The following is a 19,401-nucleotide window of genomic DNA, read 5'->3' as shown; positions in this document are numbered from 1 at the left end:
CAGATATTCTTTCGGTGCTAAAGGGGCAATGAATCATTTATTGACATATTTAAGAGTAGAAGGTGGCCAGAAAGAAAGTAGTAGCCTCTGCTGGTTAAAAAAGTACTGCGATTCAATTTTCAGAAAATTGATATCAACCGTGATACCTATTAATCGATTTTTAACTGCCTTACGATTAATCGTTACATCCCTAAATAATAGTGTCTGTAGACTGCTGAAAATGCTCAGTTTGTATCTCATAGGGGTGGGAACCTCTAGGTACCTCACAATGTGATACAAAGCTCACGATACGATGAGATACAAAGATCACGATACGATGATACTGCAATTATTGATATATTGGTCAGAAATTAATCTGTGATAATTTGACATAACAAGAAAAAAGATTGAAAGTGAAAAAATAAATTTTATCTCTGAAAGACGATAAATTGAAGTGTCCTATGAACAGTGACACTATTTTAGTGCAACATTTCTGTAAATAAGTGTCAACATACCAATGTAAACGAATACCTCTATCCGATAGTGTTTTCTGTAAACAAAATAGGGTCTTTCTTACCAGTGACACCAATATAGTGCAATATTCCAGTAAACAATATATTGGTTCCTTCAACAAACAGTGACAAAATTTCTGTGAAGACCTACCTGCATATTTTAGTGAAAAAGCAGAAAAGGTTTTGATTTAAAAAAAAAAAAAAAAAAAAAAAATGGTACTTAGCGCGAGCATATTGATAATAATAATGCATCAGTTTTATATAGCTCTTTATCATAGACACTCAAAGTCGCTTTACAGAATTAAGGCATTATTCTTTCACTCCACACTTAGTGGTGGTAAATTACTATTGTAGCCACAGCTGCCCTGGGGCAGACTGACGGAAGCGAGGCTGCCATAGTGCGCCATCGGCCCCTCCGACCACCACCAACACTCACTCACACACTACATTCATACTAGGCAATGTAGGTGAAGTGCCTTGCCCAAGGGCTCAATGACAGATACCACTGGGTGACTGCCACCCCACTGTGGCACCTGGAATTCTCAGTGGTCTCCCATCCAACTACTAACCAGGCCCAGACCTGCTTAGCTTCCGAGATCTAACGGGATCGGGCAATGGCAGGCTGGTATGGCCATGCATGATAATCAATCATGCGAAAAAATATCACGATACATCGCCGTATCGAGATCGTCACACTCCTAGTATCTCATAGATGACTTTACTAATTCATTATGACTTGTGGTGATTTTTATTAAAAACATTTTAGTGGCAGAAACGGGCTTCGATAGAAAACCTGTGCACAACCTGTGTCTTCTTAGGAATGGATGACAAACTGAATGACATGTAACGTAACCCTAAAACATCACGTTAAAATGCTTTTTATTTTCCCCCATAAAGTAGCATTGGGACCTGAAATACAAAGAGTACAAATATGTGGAAATTACAGTAATACAAGAATTGTAACTGCAACAATAGAAAAATAACTAACATGACTGTCACCAACATAACATATTTTTTTTTTTTTTTTAAGTGAAGTCTAATTTAAATTCTGGTTTTCACTTGGTGTAGAACAGTTTAAAAGTCTTTCTCTGCTGCAGTACTCAGAATTTAGGATGTTGTGATGGTTAAGAGCAGACTTTTGTATAACACACTTTTCCTCTTTAAAGCATTGGTTTTCTTTTGATTCCATTATTCCTTTGATTGATTTAAGACATCCCAGAACTACAGCCGCCCTACAGCTAAAAAAAGAATCTGAACATTATTTTAACTAAGCTGGACTTTTCTAAGCTTAAAGGCTTCAGGTCAGGGGTGCCCAACTCCTGTCCGCTAGGGCTTTTATCCAGCATGTTTTTTATATCACCGTGCTCCAACATACATTTTGTGCAATGGAACAAGGAGGTAGCCAAAGCATGCTAAATAGACCAGGACAGTGAAAAATTGGTGCTAATTTAGCCATAAAGGACACTAAACTTTCAGAACACAAAAACCCACAAATACAAAATATTTATAAACTTTTACACCAATAAGGCCAAACCTCCTTTAATGAATCAGCAGCACAGCAGAAAATTAAAATAAAAAATGTGCTTTACCTTTATTTGTCAAAACTGCCAACTTTTTGACCTATTTCACAGCCGAGGCCTTCCTTGTCATTCATAAGCCAAGAGTAAATGGTAAATGGACTTGATTTATATAGCGCTTTATCCCCACACTGAAGCAGTCTCAAAGCGCTTTACATATCAGCTCATTCACCCAATCACTCTCACATTCACACACCAGTGGGACAGGACTGCCATGCAAGGCGCTAGTCGACCACTGGGAGCAACTTAGGGTTCAGTGTCTTGCCCAAGGACACTTCGACACATAGTCAGGTACTGGGATCGAACCCCCAACCTCTCGATCAGAAGACGACCCACTACCACCTGAGCCACGGTTGCCCACAAGTAGCAGCTCATCTTGGCTTTTAACTGCTAGTCCAAACTTCTTGTCTCAATGTCCATACCAGGGGACTCATGTACAAAAGATATGTACGCCCAAAGAAGTGCGTACGTCAAAATCCACGGGAAAATCCGACGTTCAGAAACTGGAGTGAGCGTGGAAATGTGCGGTGTTTCACGTTTGGTCCTGAGGTGACGTACGTACATATCTACATAGTTGATGCTTTAAATTCCAAGTATTTATTAGACACACAACCAAAATAATACAATATATTCACACATGAACCTCTGAGCTGCTGTTGACCTGTATCAGTTACAGTCAGACACAGTGTTTAGTGCCTGTCAGAGCTCTGTGCGCTGGTGTCTCCATGCAGATGATCAAGGGTCTTCTGAGTAACAGACTCTGAACGCTTTCAGTTCAGCCATCATTAGCAGTCTCACACACGCAGACACTCAAATACCGCAACCGACCACTGCGTGACGTGATTATCGGGCGGAGGCGGCGGGGTTGGTGATTGACGTACTGGTAAACAGACTTCACTTTAAGACGGCACTTAAGTCTTAAGGCGTCACATTTACCTGTTACACATTCAGCCTGTTTACAGATGCGCACATGCGCTGTAATGATGGCCTTCTGAGGACTGTTCCGTAAGAGCCATGGTAAGGTCACAGTTCAGCCAGACCTGCCTTCTTCCTGATACGTATGGAGTACATGGAAAAAGTTTAATGTTACTTTTCTGTTACTGTCCCATCTGACATAAGCAGCGTTTGAGCTTCCCCTGCATACAATAAATGTGCAGTGTAACGGTAACTAGTTGTTTTGAGTCCTATGTATAACGTTATCCACCTGCAGAGACCTCTCAATCTTTGCAGCACACACACTCAGTCCTCCGCACACAGTGACTTTCTGAAGCCAAACCGTTTCCAAATAATTTAACCATAATTATTTTTTTTTTCTAACCAACTGATCTGTTGTGCAGGCCCCCCAGCAGCAGCACTAGCCATGCTGCAGCTGTGCTGCCATCAGCTAGTGTTATGATTGGGTAGTGTGTTCAGCTGCAGCTGAGGGAGGGGCTGCAGGTGTGCGTATGTCTGCAGCAGCGAATAAAGTTGTCAATGGAAACAGACGAGGGGTAAAAAAACTGGAGATGTACGATAAATATTAAAAGATGAACACGCCACTGTTAGTATTGTTGTAGTAGTAGTAGTATACATTATTTTCTGTCTCTTCCTTCATCCCTTAATCTGCTGCACTGTATATATATATATATATATATATATACATTTATCCTTTATTCTCTATCTATCCTTTATTCATCCCTCATATATATTTATCATTATTATTATTATTTTTTTTGCTTGGTTGTTCTTTGTTTTTTTTTTTTTTTTTTTTTTTTTTTTTTGTTGTTGTTTTGTGCACCAACTACCAAGACAAATTCCTTGTACTGTCCTTAAAACTGTACATGGCCATTAATAGTATTATACATACTGTACATGCATTGGCAGAGTATTTATATACATGTATACTCTTTCTCAAACAGAGGATTGTCTTGATCATCTAAACTCAATGACTCATAGATTGTGCATCACAGTAAACTGAGTCATCCTCTCTTTCCAAACCATGTGCTTTCTCTGACTTTCTACCTGGAACAGACGACCCACCAAAGCTAGGTGAGCCATTATCACAAGCCTTTCTTCCCTTTAACTGAGAGAAAGTGAAAAGGCTGGAGGAGAGCCACACAACAAAGGCACACATAGAAGAGGCCATTAAAGCGAACCACAAATCACCCTCTTATCTCCATGAGATGAAAGACTTGTTGTCCCACAAAAGAAAAATACAATAAGTACTACTAACCACATATAATTTAGAAACAAATTGTCCCATCTCTAATTATGTTCAATGCAACTTGATAAGCGTTATGCCCCAGTATGTTGGTCTAATAATTTAGTGACATCACAATAGAAAAATGTCACTTACTTGATACTACAATTATGTTAATACGAAATGCAAATGATCTACACCTAGACTGAAAGGGAATATTAATCTGGAAACAATTTTGAGATTATTGTCATTTAAAGCTGTGTTGTTGAATAGTTATTTAGGTGATTTTCCACTGTAGATCCAAACTAATTAGTACAGCCACAACTAAATCAATGTCTGGGGGTGCTTTGCATGTGAATCAAAACATCCTCAGTAAAAACTGCACTTGAAATAGATTAGAAATCGAAAGACATTTCCCCTCATCACTTGGTGACGTTTGTCCCAATTATGACCACTCTTAATGCAAGTAGCCGTAGCTTTTCTTATTTCAAGTTCTCAGGTCGGTGGTTTAATAAATTTACCAGATTTGACTTTATAGTTACACATCACATGAATTAATGCAGAATCACCCATGGCTGCATCTTGATGCATTAATTTTCATTTTCCCCCATTTTATATACTAAATATGTAATAAGAATTTACACGGTACTTATTGTAAACCAATAGACTTGTGTTGTAATTCAAAGTAAAAGGTAATTACAACAGCTTTAATATAAATAACTACACAGCATCTATATAGATTTGATCAGGCAAAACTCCCTCGGTGATAGTAGAGGCCAATCCATTATAGCAGCCGTTGTTTGGGATGATAAAGTTAGTGATTACCTCAGATGTTTTGAAAAGCTAGAAGCCGATATTTGTGTTCTGTATGCTGCACATGACTGTGTATACCAATGCTGTTAATCATGTAAAGCACATTGAATTGCCTTGTGTATGAAATGTGCTATACAAATAAATTTGCTGTGCCAAGCCTTGCCTTAAACTCAGCCCAGGGGCCACATTCAACCCACTGTGAGCACAAGTATTGCACAAAAACCATGTAGATTGCAAAAACTCATAAATTTTCCTTTCTTTTATTTATATATATATATATATATATATATATATATATATATACATTTTGTTTGTGGCCAGTTGTGGAGTGCAGACTGTCGTTTGACAACCCTACAGTATTTTGTTTGTATTCTTATGAATTCCATGTATTTAACCTGCAGGAAGTTGGACCATTTTTAACTGTATCCCATTATCAGGAAGTAGCACCTGAATAGGCAAAAAAGGAAAGAGAATCAAAACCCTTTCATCTAAATTTTATATTTCTACAGAGGTGTAGAGAGTACTGATATGTCCTACTCAAGAAATTGTACTCGAGTGCAAGTAAGTTACTTTCATGCCATATGTTTATTTTAGATAAGTACACATACTTATGTATATACTTTATTTTCTGCAAAGGCACCTGTATAAACAAGGTTGGTCAAAATGTACAATTCTTTTAAAGTTAAAATAACTGGTTTGGCATGATGTGATGCATTTGATTGTCAGGTCATTTAATTTGTTGTAGTTTGACTATGTCCGTTGATCATTTTAGAACAAAAAACAATAACTTATTCAGTAAAGGTTAGGTGTAGAAATATAACAAATGACTTTGCTTCTTTTTAAACGTACTTAACTCATTCAGTGCCAGCCATTTTCAGATTTTCTACCCTCCTCAGCGCCAGCCGTTTTTGAGCATTTTGACTGATTTTAAAGACCCACAGAATATTTTCTATGACTATCTGAAATCTGACACCAGATTCTCACTCAGTAACCTGAGTAATTACTAACAAGGATAACTTTGCCAGGTTAACTTCATGTTCCTCACTTATAAGCACTTCTGATAAGTGGCGTTAGGAATTTCTTATATAGGAGGGAAAGGAAACAGACCTTTGAAAGAAAAGACGAGGATATTTGTTGAAAGATTAAATATTTTAAAAAAAAACCACGTGCTTTGATCACTCTGCCGTAGTGCTCCATGTTTCTGGTCTAGTGGTATGAAATAGCAGAAATAGCGCATTTTGCTAATTACCTTGTAACACAGTAATTTCTCAGAAGCCCACAGTACCCTGCATTTTGAAATGTTTTTATTTTTTGGGACATTCTTTTGAAGACTGCAATGAATTGATCATGGCAAGAAAAAACAAATTAGTTGAGAGGTGTGGGGTTGAGACACAATCTATCTCATTTATATAATCCAATCAGCTCTTTACTTCCCAAACAACTCGACAACAATCCACCTTAGTTATCTGATACCAGGGATTATTTAATATGGTTAAGCAGGGTTGGGTGTGTTTTGTAGCAAGTCTACCTGTCGGTAACCAAGAGATAAAAGAGATAATTTTTTGTTTATTTTACAGTTAATTTAAAACATGAGTCAAAACTGACCTGTTATTTTAAGAAATGCTAAAAGAAAGCTTACAAGAGGTTATGTTTTATAGGCTTATTTATTTCAGGCTCAGTAATTGTAATTGAACTTTAATATTTGCAAATGTAATTGTAAATGACTGAGGAAAAAAAATAACTGTCTTTTTAATTGTAATTGGAAAAAATGCTGATCAGCATAATCATATCTGAGTTGTAATTGAACATGGATAATTGAAGACGTGATTGTAATTGACACCAACCCTGCAGCTTAACAACAAAGTAATCGTGGCCAATCAGTCAGTTTCAGAATTAAGAAGCTTCTTTAATGAGGTAAAAATAGTATTGCATTGAAATGTCTCAACTTAACATATATTATTCATTACTAATTATAAACTGTTTTTTTTTCTCCTCATTCTGTACAGCTTACTGTGCTATAGAAGCAAAGACTTCTATGTTGATGTGCTTTGCATAATGTCTCCCTCCAAATGAAGAGCTCTTTATCTTCTTGTGATCTGGTTGTCAAGGCCAAAAGAAAGATATTACCCTTCAAAAATTATCGACCAGTGGTCTAGTGAACAATGTTTATTCTTTGTAGTTTGCGTCGGTGTTTCTAAAGGTGACCAGGCATGAAATCCCATCGACACCATCTGAAAGGCCAAGTGGCTCCGAGATTAACCTGGAACAAATGTGTCAATACTGGCTAATGAAGTTTAATGGCCACTGTCTTCAGGGCAGTGCTCTGAGTGGACACCCTGTTTCCTGCTCATTTTGCTCTCCCATTTTTTAGTAGAAAATTATCAGTTCAGATTGGTTTATGAAATAGTTTTGCAGAATTGAAGTGTTTTACACCTGGGCAGGGGTGGAGCAGCGTTTTTAAAAGTGAGGGTGTTCTAAGGGTAGGGCAACCATCGACTCCCAATTTAGTTTATTAAATGAATTTACTAAAACCATAATAAAATTGTTATAAAGTCAGTGATACTCAACATGTGGCTCTTTGTCTTCATTTTAATTATTATTCCCCAGAAAATATTGAGTGAAACTTTTTAACCATCTTTGGCCCTTTTCCAAAAAACACTTTTTTGTTTTGTTTTTTTTTTCAGATTTTCGCTACCTTTTGCCAACAAATATCAGCTTTTCCTAATTTTTGCCTAAATTTTGCCACTTTTATCCAATTTTTTTTAAACAAATTTTTGCCACTTTTCAACCAAATAGGCAACCCAAAACACGTTTTCCACTATTGCTTGCCACATTTTGCTCATTTAAGCTACCTTTAGCCATTACATACCACCTTGCTCCTCTTCTTTGAACATTGAGTGGAAAAAAAAAAGTCACTCTTTTTGCCACTTATGGACCATTATTTTCCCACCTGTTGCTTTTGTCAATTTGCTCATTGCTGTTAACTCTTTGTTTACCTTATCTGAACGGTGGCTTCGTCAAAGGGCTGGCAGTGATTGGCTTGATCCCCATTCCATCAATTTAAATGGACCAATACATTTTCAACCATCTGTTGTGTTACATCCCTTCAAAGTATAGTATGCTCTGCTCTCTTGTCCTGCCTTCAGAGCTGCTTCCGATCCGCTACTCTCCAGACAGCCATGGTGTCTTTATTCTGACATTGCTCACTATGTATTAAATAAATGTTATATTTATATTATGGCGGTGTCAGCGGAGACTCCTTCAACATCATCACATCAACATTTAGATAAAGGTGAAATCCACAACAAATCCCTCTGTAAAAAGTGAGGGGGATGAGTTTTTGGTTTTAAGTTGTCCCATCCCCCCTGGGTGAGAGGCACCTGGTATCAGTAATATCATCAATAATCCTCATATTAATGAGGTTGACAAGTTTTCCCTAAGCATGTGTTGGCACATTTTTTTTTTTTTATGTATTTTTCATTTAATTTCTCTGAAAAAGTGCTTTGTTTGCTGTCTTGTTTGTAAGGTTTACGAAGGTAACTGCACCTGGCAACAGTTCTATTCCTGTCATCTTGCAGAGAGGGAGAAAATATCTCAGGTTAGCATAGAGTAGTCATCAGGGCATATTCTGCCTCGATGAGTTAATTGGGTGTAAAAAGACTTGAAGGTTTCGAACCTTCACTTTCAGCTAGGGCGAGAGGAGGACTGAGAAGGTGTAATAAGTGGAAATCGTAACTATGACTGGTTGGAACAAGACAGTATTATTGTGGGATATTACTGCACAGGGTCACTTAAGTTTTATCATGATACAGACCTTTATATTTTGGAAGCTTATGAATAAATGAAGTAGAGCTACTGTTTTCTCATTACTTACCCATTTCTCATGAGCCCTGTAGATTTCTGAGTGAAGCTTCTTGATGGGATGATAAAGAAAAGTCTTAAGGTGTTTGATTTTAGTGTTTGTATCTATTCAATCACCCTATTCTTATATTCTAGTCTATCCTGCTCAGGGTAGTGGGAGGCTGAGGGTTGATCTTGGTGACCCAAGAAAGAAAACAGACTATACCAGAATTGGTATAAGACTCACACACACTGACGCTCACTAACCAATCAATATAGAAACAGTGAACCCATCAGACATGTTTAACCTCTGGTTTACTAGAGGGATTCATTTGGATAATCCTATTCCATTGTCCTTTCAAATTACTTTTACAATGAAATATTGACACAAAAAAGAGCAGCAACAGGCTAGTGTTTGTATATGGATTAAAGCCAGCTCTTGCAGTACATGCAAATTCTGCAAACTGACCAGGTTTTAAAACCAAATTATCTTTACGACAAGAAAGTATAGCTCAGTTCACTGACTATAACCTGATAAACTGATAAACTATTTAATTTAAATGTTCACCTGCACTACTCATCACTGCACTATGTTATTATTATCTTGTCTTGGTATTTTATTTTATTTTAGTTTTGCACATATTAGTCTAACTACTGTTTATATTTATGTTTATATTTTTTTTCTAGTTGATTGTTATTTAATGTTTACATTATTAGAGAGAGCACAGTTCACCAAGTCAAATTCCTCGTGTGTATAACATACATTACATGGCCAATAAAGTTGATTCTGATTCTGCTCTGGGAATGCTATTATGGCAATTATTATAAATCATATTGTACTGTTGCTGTCTTTGCACCATCTACCAAAACAAATTCCATTTATACTTGGTAATAAAACTTTTTCAAATTCTAAATGTGAAACCAGCAATCAAAGGCATCCTGTTTCTTTAGAGCACGTGTCAAACTCCAGTCCTCGAGGGCCGGATTCCTGAGACTTTTAGATGTGTCCCATCTCAAACACCCCTGGTGGAGACCAATGTGTTGTGATCAAGCTCTGCAGAAGCACGATAACGAGCCATTCATTTGATTCAGGTGTGTTGGAGCAGGGACACATCTAAATGTCTGAGGAATCCGGCCCTCAAGGACTGGAGTTTCTTACATTGGTATTTCGTGTGAATATACTTGTCTTTACAATGAATGTAAACTCAACAGCCTTTAAAATCATAACTATCTGATGCTTGTGGGTGGTATCAGTGTGCCCGTATATACAAAGAATCCTAAGGCTAAAAGTAGCTCTTAATGATGTCACAGAAAAACCTTAGTTTTCCTTGCCTTTTTAGATTTTTCTTAGATATTTTCCTTGTTGGGTTAAAAGTAATTCACAAAGCATCTTAGGCCCTAAGAGAGCTCTTAAGGTGAAAAACTTAGTAGTAGTGAGGAGGACTTTTAAGAAGCCTAAAAGTGTCTTAAACCGACAAACAAATCCAACGTTGCACACCATTGAACCAAGCAGCAGCCATGTTGAAAGTCTCAGCTCTGTCTGTCCCTGAACCGCAGTGATATTTGAGCTACACACAGACAGATTCCTTGTTTTATCAATAGATAGTTTCTGGTTTGTTTTACTTTTTTCACACCATCCACCAAGTTGTATTGTTTTAAACTCTAACTGGCACTAAAACTATTCTGATTCTGACTTTTCTCTCACAGCGTAATGTATTGCTAATCCTTGTATTCCTGTGCGATTTGTTAGCTTCCTTGCTTGTGTGCTGTAATCTCCACCTTCGCTTTGATTGCAGCAGGTAGCAGTGCTTCACACTTATCTTGTGCCACACAGGAGAGAGAATGATGTATTGATTAGCAGGGCCAGTAATCACTAACAGCTGTCTGCGTCCACCATTATTATCAAATACATAAAGCAGTTAAATTACACACGTGTAAAGTTAACAATAACTAAATCAATATATTAATCTCCACATGAATGAGGTTCAAACATTTTAAGCTGTATACAAATTAATTACATTTTACTGAATTAAATTAATTTCTTGATTACACATTTCTTACACCATTCATTACTAGGAGCACAGAGCTCTGTTTTTTCTCTTTTTTTTTTTTTTTCCCCCCTTTCTCTAAAAACCAGATTGTAGCAGACTGCATCATACCCAGCAACGGGGTCAACCACACCTCCTTATTAAGATTAACATTTCTGTCAACTCTTTGCTCAGAGCTGCGCTCAGAAACTTCCTGAATCACTTTTAAGCTAAGATTCCTTGCTAGGAATGTTTAGGCTAAGTTAGGAGCTCTCTGAGGGAACTCTGAGAAGCTTTGTGAATACGGGCACGGGAGTATTAAATGTGCATCCCTCCAAGACCTCTGTCATTTATGTTTTCCTGTGCACATCATGAGGCTAAAAGAACACTAACCATGTTTTTATTGTTGCCATTAATGCTGTTCTTAAAAATCAAGCACTTAGGTGTTAGCTACCAACCTTAAAACCAGCACAACCTTCTCACATTAATCATTGCATTGTCAGTTACCAAAGCAGGCCGTGGGCCACGTCCACTCTGCCAGCACTGATTCAAATCGTTTTAATGGCCATCCCATGTGGTGAAAAACCTCCTTAGAGAAAACTGTGGTGGCAGGAGCGATTGACCTACAGTCCCGGCTGTGACAGCTGTGCGTGAGAGAGGTCGACAACATGAAGGGCAGCAGGCATTTGATTAAAGTCTCAGTCTAAGTTTGTAGAAACATGAATAATTCCTGATGTAAAAACTTACACTGACTGAGGGTTTCAAACAGAAACATCCACAAGCTAGGACACTTGGTGCAGGCCGGTCACAATAAACAGCATTAAAAACAAAGATTTACTTTCTGCTCAATAAAGACGATTATAAATGTGTGTGGGGGTCAATGCTTTGAAACTACTCCCTGATGCTAGCCATGTGCAAAAGCTTTCAACTGACCATAAGCCTTCCCTTTTATTTTAGTCTTATAGATAAAACCAAATTAATTTTGGTTGTAGTAAGATGGTCACCCACTTTACCTGGAAGCTATAGTCTGTCATTCTTCTGCAAGGTGTTTCAATTGCTAAGTGGGCGTGCCCATGGAAGGTTTTGGAAGAGCGCCCACTAGCTGCTCGCCCGTGCCCCCTAGCGGGTGGATATCGCCTTCAAAACCCCACCAGATCCACCACCCACCCCCACGCTGTGGTTTTTGACTGTTTTTGTAGCTGAGAGGTTTTTTCCTGGTTTTGTACTTTGCTCTCCTTTAGGAAATAAAGTTCAAAATCTGCTTTTTTCCCCTCGCCTCTCCTTATGTTGTTTTTCCCATTTTTCATCTAAATTTGAAGCGCCTCCAATGCACTTGGCGACCCACAGTTCTCGTCTCCCATGTTATTTGTGACTGTTTTTCCACATTTTCTTTAGACGGGAGGATACTGAAATGTTTGTACAGCACTTAGTGGTTTTTATCTGTGAAAAGCACTCTATAAATAGTTTACTTACTTTTTACAATTGTATTTGTTGTCTTTGTATTCGTCATAATTTAAATTTGTTTTTGTGAGAAATTAGTTTTCAATCAATATAGCAATAAAGTCCCTGATTAATTTCTTTTTAAATTGTTTTTAAACTAAAATACTGGACCTTCAATTTTTTTGTTTGATCATTTAAAGGGGACATATTATACCCATTTTTCACCTTTTAAAATGGTTCCCTGTGGTCTAAATAATACATTTTATTTGTAATGCACTTTACATTTGATACCAAAGTGCTACATGATTAAAACTATACAACACATGTAATAAAAAAACAGGACTAAAACAAGCATTTGCTGTTAAAAAAAAAAAAAAAAAAAAAGACAACACTAAAAAGAGGTATAACTGTTAAAACGAAACCTTGTGTAAAAAGTTGAGTTTTAAATCTTTTCTTAAAAGCGTCCACCACTTGCCGGACCCTGTGAAGTGGTCTTGGAGGGCATTCCACAGGTGGGGAGCAGCGGCTTCAAAAGCCCTGTCTCCTATGCCGAACTGAATGGGGAGCCAGTGCAGTGTACGGAGGATGGGGGATGATGTGCTTGTGTTTTAGCGGTACAAAAAACGTTTTTAATATTGACCTTTTTTTTTTTTCAATACCGCGCTCTTACCGAGGGAGCCGTAATTATAAAATTAACATTTTGACCGTTTTGCTTCACCAAATTACTCCAAAATAACAGATGCACACACTTGGGGTATTTGGAAGCTGTCGACTCAGTTTCAGGTCGAACTCACGCGTTTGGGAGATATTCGCTACACACACGCACGCACACAGACGTTTCTTGCTTTCATAGATGGATGGTTGCTGTCCTTCACATCAAAAGAAACACAAAGGTATTTTAAAATACTTGCATTTCCTCCATTTGTTGATTTCGTTTGCATAGTTGGGACCAAGCCGTCCTTCGGGAGAAGTTTTGTGGCCTGTACTACATGAGGTTATTGAAACGGTCAGGGGTGAAGTGGGTTGGCACACACAATGAAATCCAGCCACTTCCTTTTTGTGTCTTCGGCAGCTGGAGTTCGAAGCAAAGCCACATCTGGTCTTGGCAACCTACAACCGAGCAAGTTCTGTATTTCGTTTTACCTGTAGCCATCACTCCTTCGCTAGCGAGAAAAACAATGATGGACTTTGACAAAAGTTTTCATCAGGTTGGGGGTGGAGTCCATGGGTTGAGATACCATCGGAGGGGAGGTTATTTTCTTTCCTAATTTAGCTTTTGATGTCACAAACTGAGAAAACTTGAAACGGAGCACTTTTCTGTGTTGTAGGACTTACACAGACCACAAACAAAGGACTGGATGGGTTTATTTCACATTTTGTGTGTCGGTGGACACTCAAGTTACCTCATGTGTTCAACAACACTGCAAAAGTGGGTTTTTCATAATATACCCCCTTAAGTTATCAGCATGTCGATTTATTTTGTGCCCTGGTATTAGAACTTTTTTCTCTTTGGTACACATGTCTTGTGCCATATGTCTCTATTTTTACTTGTCTGTGAGTGGTGGACGGGGTTCTTAGAGAGGGTAGGCATTTTTAACCTTGTAGCACTTTGAGCTGCATTCTTCTGTCTGAAAAGCACTTTATAAATTAATTAATTGATTAATAAAATATTTGTCCACTTTAAAAAGGCACATTTAGTTCCACAGTATTTTTTAAATGTTTTTTTTTTTATTTGTTTGTTCTGCTCTGTGCTCCAGAGGAAAATGCAAGAAAAATGTTACGTTTTAGAACACTTTTGACATAATGCCAAATTGTTTAGATTAATGTATAGTTTTTCTGTATGTGTGCGTTATTAAATGTTTGCAATAAAAAAAATCAAACAAAACAAATGTGTGAAATTTTGAATTGAAGGAGGAAATAAAGACTGCTCTATTTAAAATCTAAGTGGTACAATCTACTGCAAGCAGTGCTAATGTACTATAGTATGAGTAAGTGTCTTTGCTTCGGCTCATTGGACTTTATCTGCGCTATTTTGACTCAGCTGATTTCCATTCTTTGCCATCCGTGACCCTTTTGTCTGCTCACATTAGAATAATGCAATCTTGTTTCAATTTTCCTCTTGTCGGCTCCACTTCATATTGGACCCTGGTTACATTTGTATGACTGTGCCCTTGCTGTGTCTCAAAATGTAGTCTTAGAAGCTTAACAGCAGAAAAATGGTAATGTCAGAGCTCTTATAATAATGTACCTTTATTACAGTGTGAAATGGAGTGATCAGAAGACAGCGTCTTCAGCCAGTTCTCCATCTAGAGGATGGGGAAATGGTATGCTATTTGAGTTAGCCAAAAGGCTACTTATGTAATATAAAACTAAAGCAACTTATGAAAGTATTGCCTCTCCTTTCTTTCACTGCCTTTTTTAACAACAACCACAACAGAAAGTCTGTGCCTGGAAGAAATTTCCCATTTTAAAATCATGCATATCGGAATGAAATGCATATTTCCTGTTTTTGTTCACTACAGTTGTGCACCACTCTGTTTACACAGCATCTCATTTGATAACCCTTACCCATGATTTGAACTGAATCTGACGTTTTGAATAGCTCAAAGATTGCTGGCTGGGTCCCAGTAGCAATTTCAAGTGTTGACAGACACACAGACTGCCCAGCAGATCACCGGTATCCAATGTTACATTTGAAACTCTCTGGAGAATGTAAATCAATAAAGCAATTGGAGATTACTTTTTCTTTTTAGATCAGGAGCCAGTCAGAGAGAAAAGTGTCAAGTGCTGTTGAAAACCTGTGGGGGGTTTCCCCTTTCTAGAGCCACCATTTGAAAGAACTTGAGCCATTAGGGAATATTAGATAGCTCACCACCACACTAGCTTGAATGGAAAAGGAAACACAGATCCATTCAGACCGAAACTCAACACCACTGTTCAAGGGAGCACAGTAAACACCAGAATGACTTTATCCTAGGTGTGGAAATGTTTAACTTACAGATTTATCAAGTTTCGTTTTCTAAATAAAGAGGTGGATATGCGTCACTGCAGATATCTCCTAACTTGGTCGTTTTTGCATTTTGGCCCTGTGATAAGCTGACCTATCCTCCCTTCAACAGGAGGGTCAACTGTGAATATCCTAGGTGGATCCCCATGACTATGTACAAGAGAAATGGAAGATAAAACAGTTTCATCAATTAAAAAGAAGATTTTTGTGATCAGCAAGGGAAACAAGCTTTAAATGCATACAAAGCAAGCGCACTCAGAGAACTCAAAACTCCACCAATCACCAAATCTCCCATTTGCCAGATATTGGCAGTTATCTGGATCATTGATTTAGGTCATGGTACAATGATCATTCACACTGGCTGTAATACATTTCCATCCCATTAACGATGCAGTAGGTATGAGCACACCCATTTTCTTTTTTTTAAATTGCTATGGCATGAGCAATCTTATTCCAATCCAGAATAAACTCTGTGGGGTCATTGAGCAACCAACCTGACACAACTGATTTCATAAAGATCAGTCAACTACCAACTGAGATAGTAATTTTCAAAATTTTGTCAATGACCGATCGAGATTTTTATATATATATTTTTTTAACTGATCCAGAATCGGTCTATTGATAGAATCTTCCATGGCAGAAGGTTTATCTTTGGTAAAAAATTTATAAAAATCTGTTAAGTACTTTTGACGTAATCTTGCGTGTGAAAACATCACGTCTGATAAATTACGATGTTCCCTGTACGGAATTACACAATTTGAAAGCCTGTAGTTAGTTCTAGCTTTCTCTCCGAATGTCACTGTGTCTGGAGCCTTTACACAAGGAGGCTGGAAAAAGCATCAACAATTTACAATAAAGTACTCTGTAGCGGACTGGAAATGTCTCTCGAGGCACAATATCAAACTCTCAGGGATCCCACCTTCCCTCGTCTCCTTTTCACTGCATTGCATCCACTTCTGAAGCTTACTTTGTGGGTTCTTATCAGTTTTTCTTTTTTTTACATCTTCCTCAGCGACATAAATTGCTGCTTTCATCAGCTGCTATCATACACGCCCTAGAGAGAGCGACAGAAGGAGGGAAAAAATATGGCGAGAACACATGCTGGGAAAAACCTTGCTTGGTGGGAGAGAATTGGAGTGTGTGCATTTGCAAGGTTTACTTACAGATGAGCAGTGTGTGCATGGGTTTTTTTGTTTAGGAGATATTTCTAAGCTCGTCTTCGACCAAACATGTATGTGTGCATCATGCATGTGAGCTTATGGCATGTGTATGGTTTAGCATAGAACGAAAGAAAAGGATTTATCAGCACGTTGTCTGCAGTGGGTATTTAAAGACATGAGATCATTATCCTCTGCTTGTGTTTTCCATCCCAACTCCGTCTTGGAGATCTAAATCAAAAAGCGAGTGTGTTTCAGACAACTAACAGTCCTGCATTTGTCTGCAGAAACACCAGAGATAAAAGTGAGGAAAGTGAATAAAAGCGAGAAGGGCCCACGAAGAAGAGTGCGTTCACATGCGGAGGTGGCTAATGCTGGCTTGTATTCTTGAAGCAATTTGTAGGCGACTATAATTGAATGTACAGTGAGTTTTGAACAGGATGCCCAGAAATTTCCAACTGCCCACACAAGGCAGGAGTCAGATTCAATGTTGGCATGTGTGCGGATTGTGAGCACCTACAATTAATTTTGTTAATAAACAAATTGCATACACACTGAGTTGTACGCTACAGCAGCTCTGTCATTAGATATGGATATACTATTCCTATCTCTTGTTCTCTCATTTTGAGATGTATTTGTTTTTTAACTGCTGTCATTTAGCTTCTTGTCTAGTGAGATACGTTTCCGATATGGTAGGCTTTACATGCTAACAACATTATGCCAATTACTCAGTGTAATAAGGCGAGACTAATGATTATTGGGATACCCTACTTATGACAGTTTGGATGGTGGATTACTGTACATCACTATGCCGTCTGAATAATCTGTTCTTGGGAAAACTACACCATGAAAGGATGAGTGGGGTACATCGGGGGAAAAGACCTCCAGGAGTTGCTGATATTAGTATTTGCTTATCCTTATATTCCCTAATCCTAAATCTTCATCAAGGAAAATCAGAAAAACCCATTGCATGTGTAAAATACTCTATATTTTGCTAAAGCTTGCTTAAGTTTATGTCTCAGAGAAGTAGCAGCTTCATTGTTTCTATGGCAACAATAAAATCTTAAAGGGGTGATAAGTCACAAAAGCTTGCGAGTATCTTTTGTGGGTGAACTCATGAGTTAAACATGACACACACAGGAATTACAGTGAGTCACAGTTTTCCCAGAAGTGTACAGCATTCAGCTCATTAGTATAAGCTAAAAGCTTGTTTCCGAGTTTTGTGTTTATTTTTTATGCACATTTTTAAGCACACTCAGAAAATAGAAACCATTATTCAATCACACTGCACTTAAATTAGTTGAGCTAAGCTACATCTGTGCCTACAACTGCCTCAGGGCAATGATTTTCAATGAATGATCTCGAACAATGAATATTTTAAACCTTTAATAAGAAAAAAAATATTTTCTACATTACAATTAGGGAAGTCAAAGGAAATGAGTAAAAGCCTGGATGACACAATTTGGTGTGGTTAAATAAAAATTTGATAACCTAGTAATCAGGTGGAGTTAAAGATTATTAGGGGGGTCTATATATAAATATATAGATCGTCTGGAGATTCGTGCCAACCACAATGTGTGTAACATACAATAATGCAAAAATTACCAGTAGCATAATTGATAATGTTGATTACAAAAATGTTTGTCCACGCATTGTTTTATGTTCATTCATGATAAAATCTGGCTACTATCGGCTTCATTTTTGCTGCAGTACCATACATGAGCTGCTGGGTGCAGTGTCGTTTGACCATTTATATTGTAAAGAAGAATTGCGCAGCAGAAGAACCAAACTAAAGTCTCAAAAGCCCCCGTAAACTCTGCATATGCTACTAATATGTAATATAAACTGTAATGGTTTAGCTTCATTTTATTATGTAGGAGGGTTCAAAGTGAATGTACCAACAGAAACAAATATTTGCAAACCTTCATGTTCTCCTACAGTGTTCTGGTCCGACTATAATTTGCTCTTCCAACTTCTTAACCTTCCCCAAATTATAATTTTGTTGACTTGTCCTTTTCTTTCTCTATATTCCTTTGTCAAACTGAAGTAGGACCGTTACAACGTCTAATCCATGCTGTCAAGCAATCCCTTGTGTTGCCACCATTACATATTCCCAGCCTTGTCTCTGTTATTCTCTGTGACAATTCTGTCAGCTGAATGTGACTAATTTTTGTCCAAAGACACTTGCAGTTGTCAAGCGACTGTGCAATAATTAAGATTAAGTCAATCAGAATTACACAATTTAGGTTTGAAGAGAAAATATACAATATTGACTGTTTTATAATGACTAATGGTGATGTAATAAATCTTGAGTTTTAACTGAGAAGAAGTCTAATTAGTGGCTCCAACTACAGTGTTGAAACTAAATATGAGATCCCTGATGGGAACTAAATATTTTTTAAGAAAGCTATCATACTTGAGGAATAACAATTCGGTTGTTTCCAGAATGTGCTTAAAAAAAGGTTGGCCATACCCGGAGCATACTATTACAATATTTGTGTGAGTGCTGGGGTTAGTACTTTGTGAATCATTTATTTGTGCTTTCTGATAAATTAGTGTATTGTAAAAACCAATTCCATTCAGTTCTCAATACAATATTAGGGAGAATAATGGGCAGGCAATAATGATAACCCCCCACCCCCCAAAAAAATTTTAATTGCAGTTTGATAAGATATCATCTGCAATTTGGTATACCAAATTGAGTAAGTATGTAAGTATCCCTACTTATTACTATTAAAAAAACTTTGATACACATGTATTCAGTGTTTACTTTTATTATTTTGATGTTGCTTTTGTCGTAAAGTTTGAGACAAAGAATATAGAAAGATATTTTTCTCTCTCTCACCCCCTACGATATATCTTGTTTTAGT

General features: G+C 37.6%; 1 pseudogene; it reads right to left on the bottom strand.

Moving 5' to 3' along the window:
• Window positions 1-1,012: 1,012 nt before the first annotated feature.
• LOC114462739 (uncharacterized) lies at window positions 1,013-1,129 on the bottom strand (annotated as a pseudogene).
• Between the last annotated feature and the right edge of the window lie 18,272 nt (window positions 1,130-19,401).

Source organism: Gouania willdenowi, chromosome 4 (genome assembly GCF_900634775.1).
Source record: "Gouania willdenowi chromosome 4, fGouWil2.1, whole genome shotgun sequence".
Taxonomy (NCBI): Eukaryota; Metazoa; Chordata; class Actinopteri; order Blenniiformes; family Gobiesocidae; genus Gouania; species Gouania willdenowi.
Note: the sequence above shows the minus strand (reverse complement) of the source record. Positions and strands in the feature narration are given on the sequence as shown.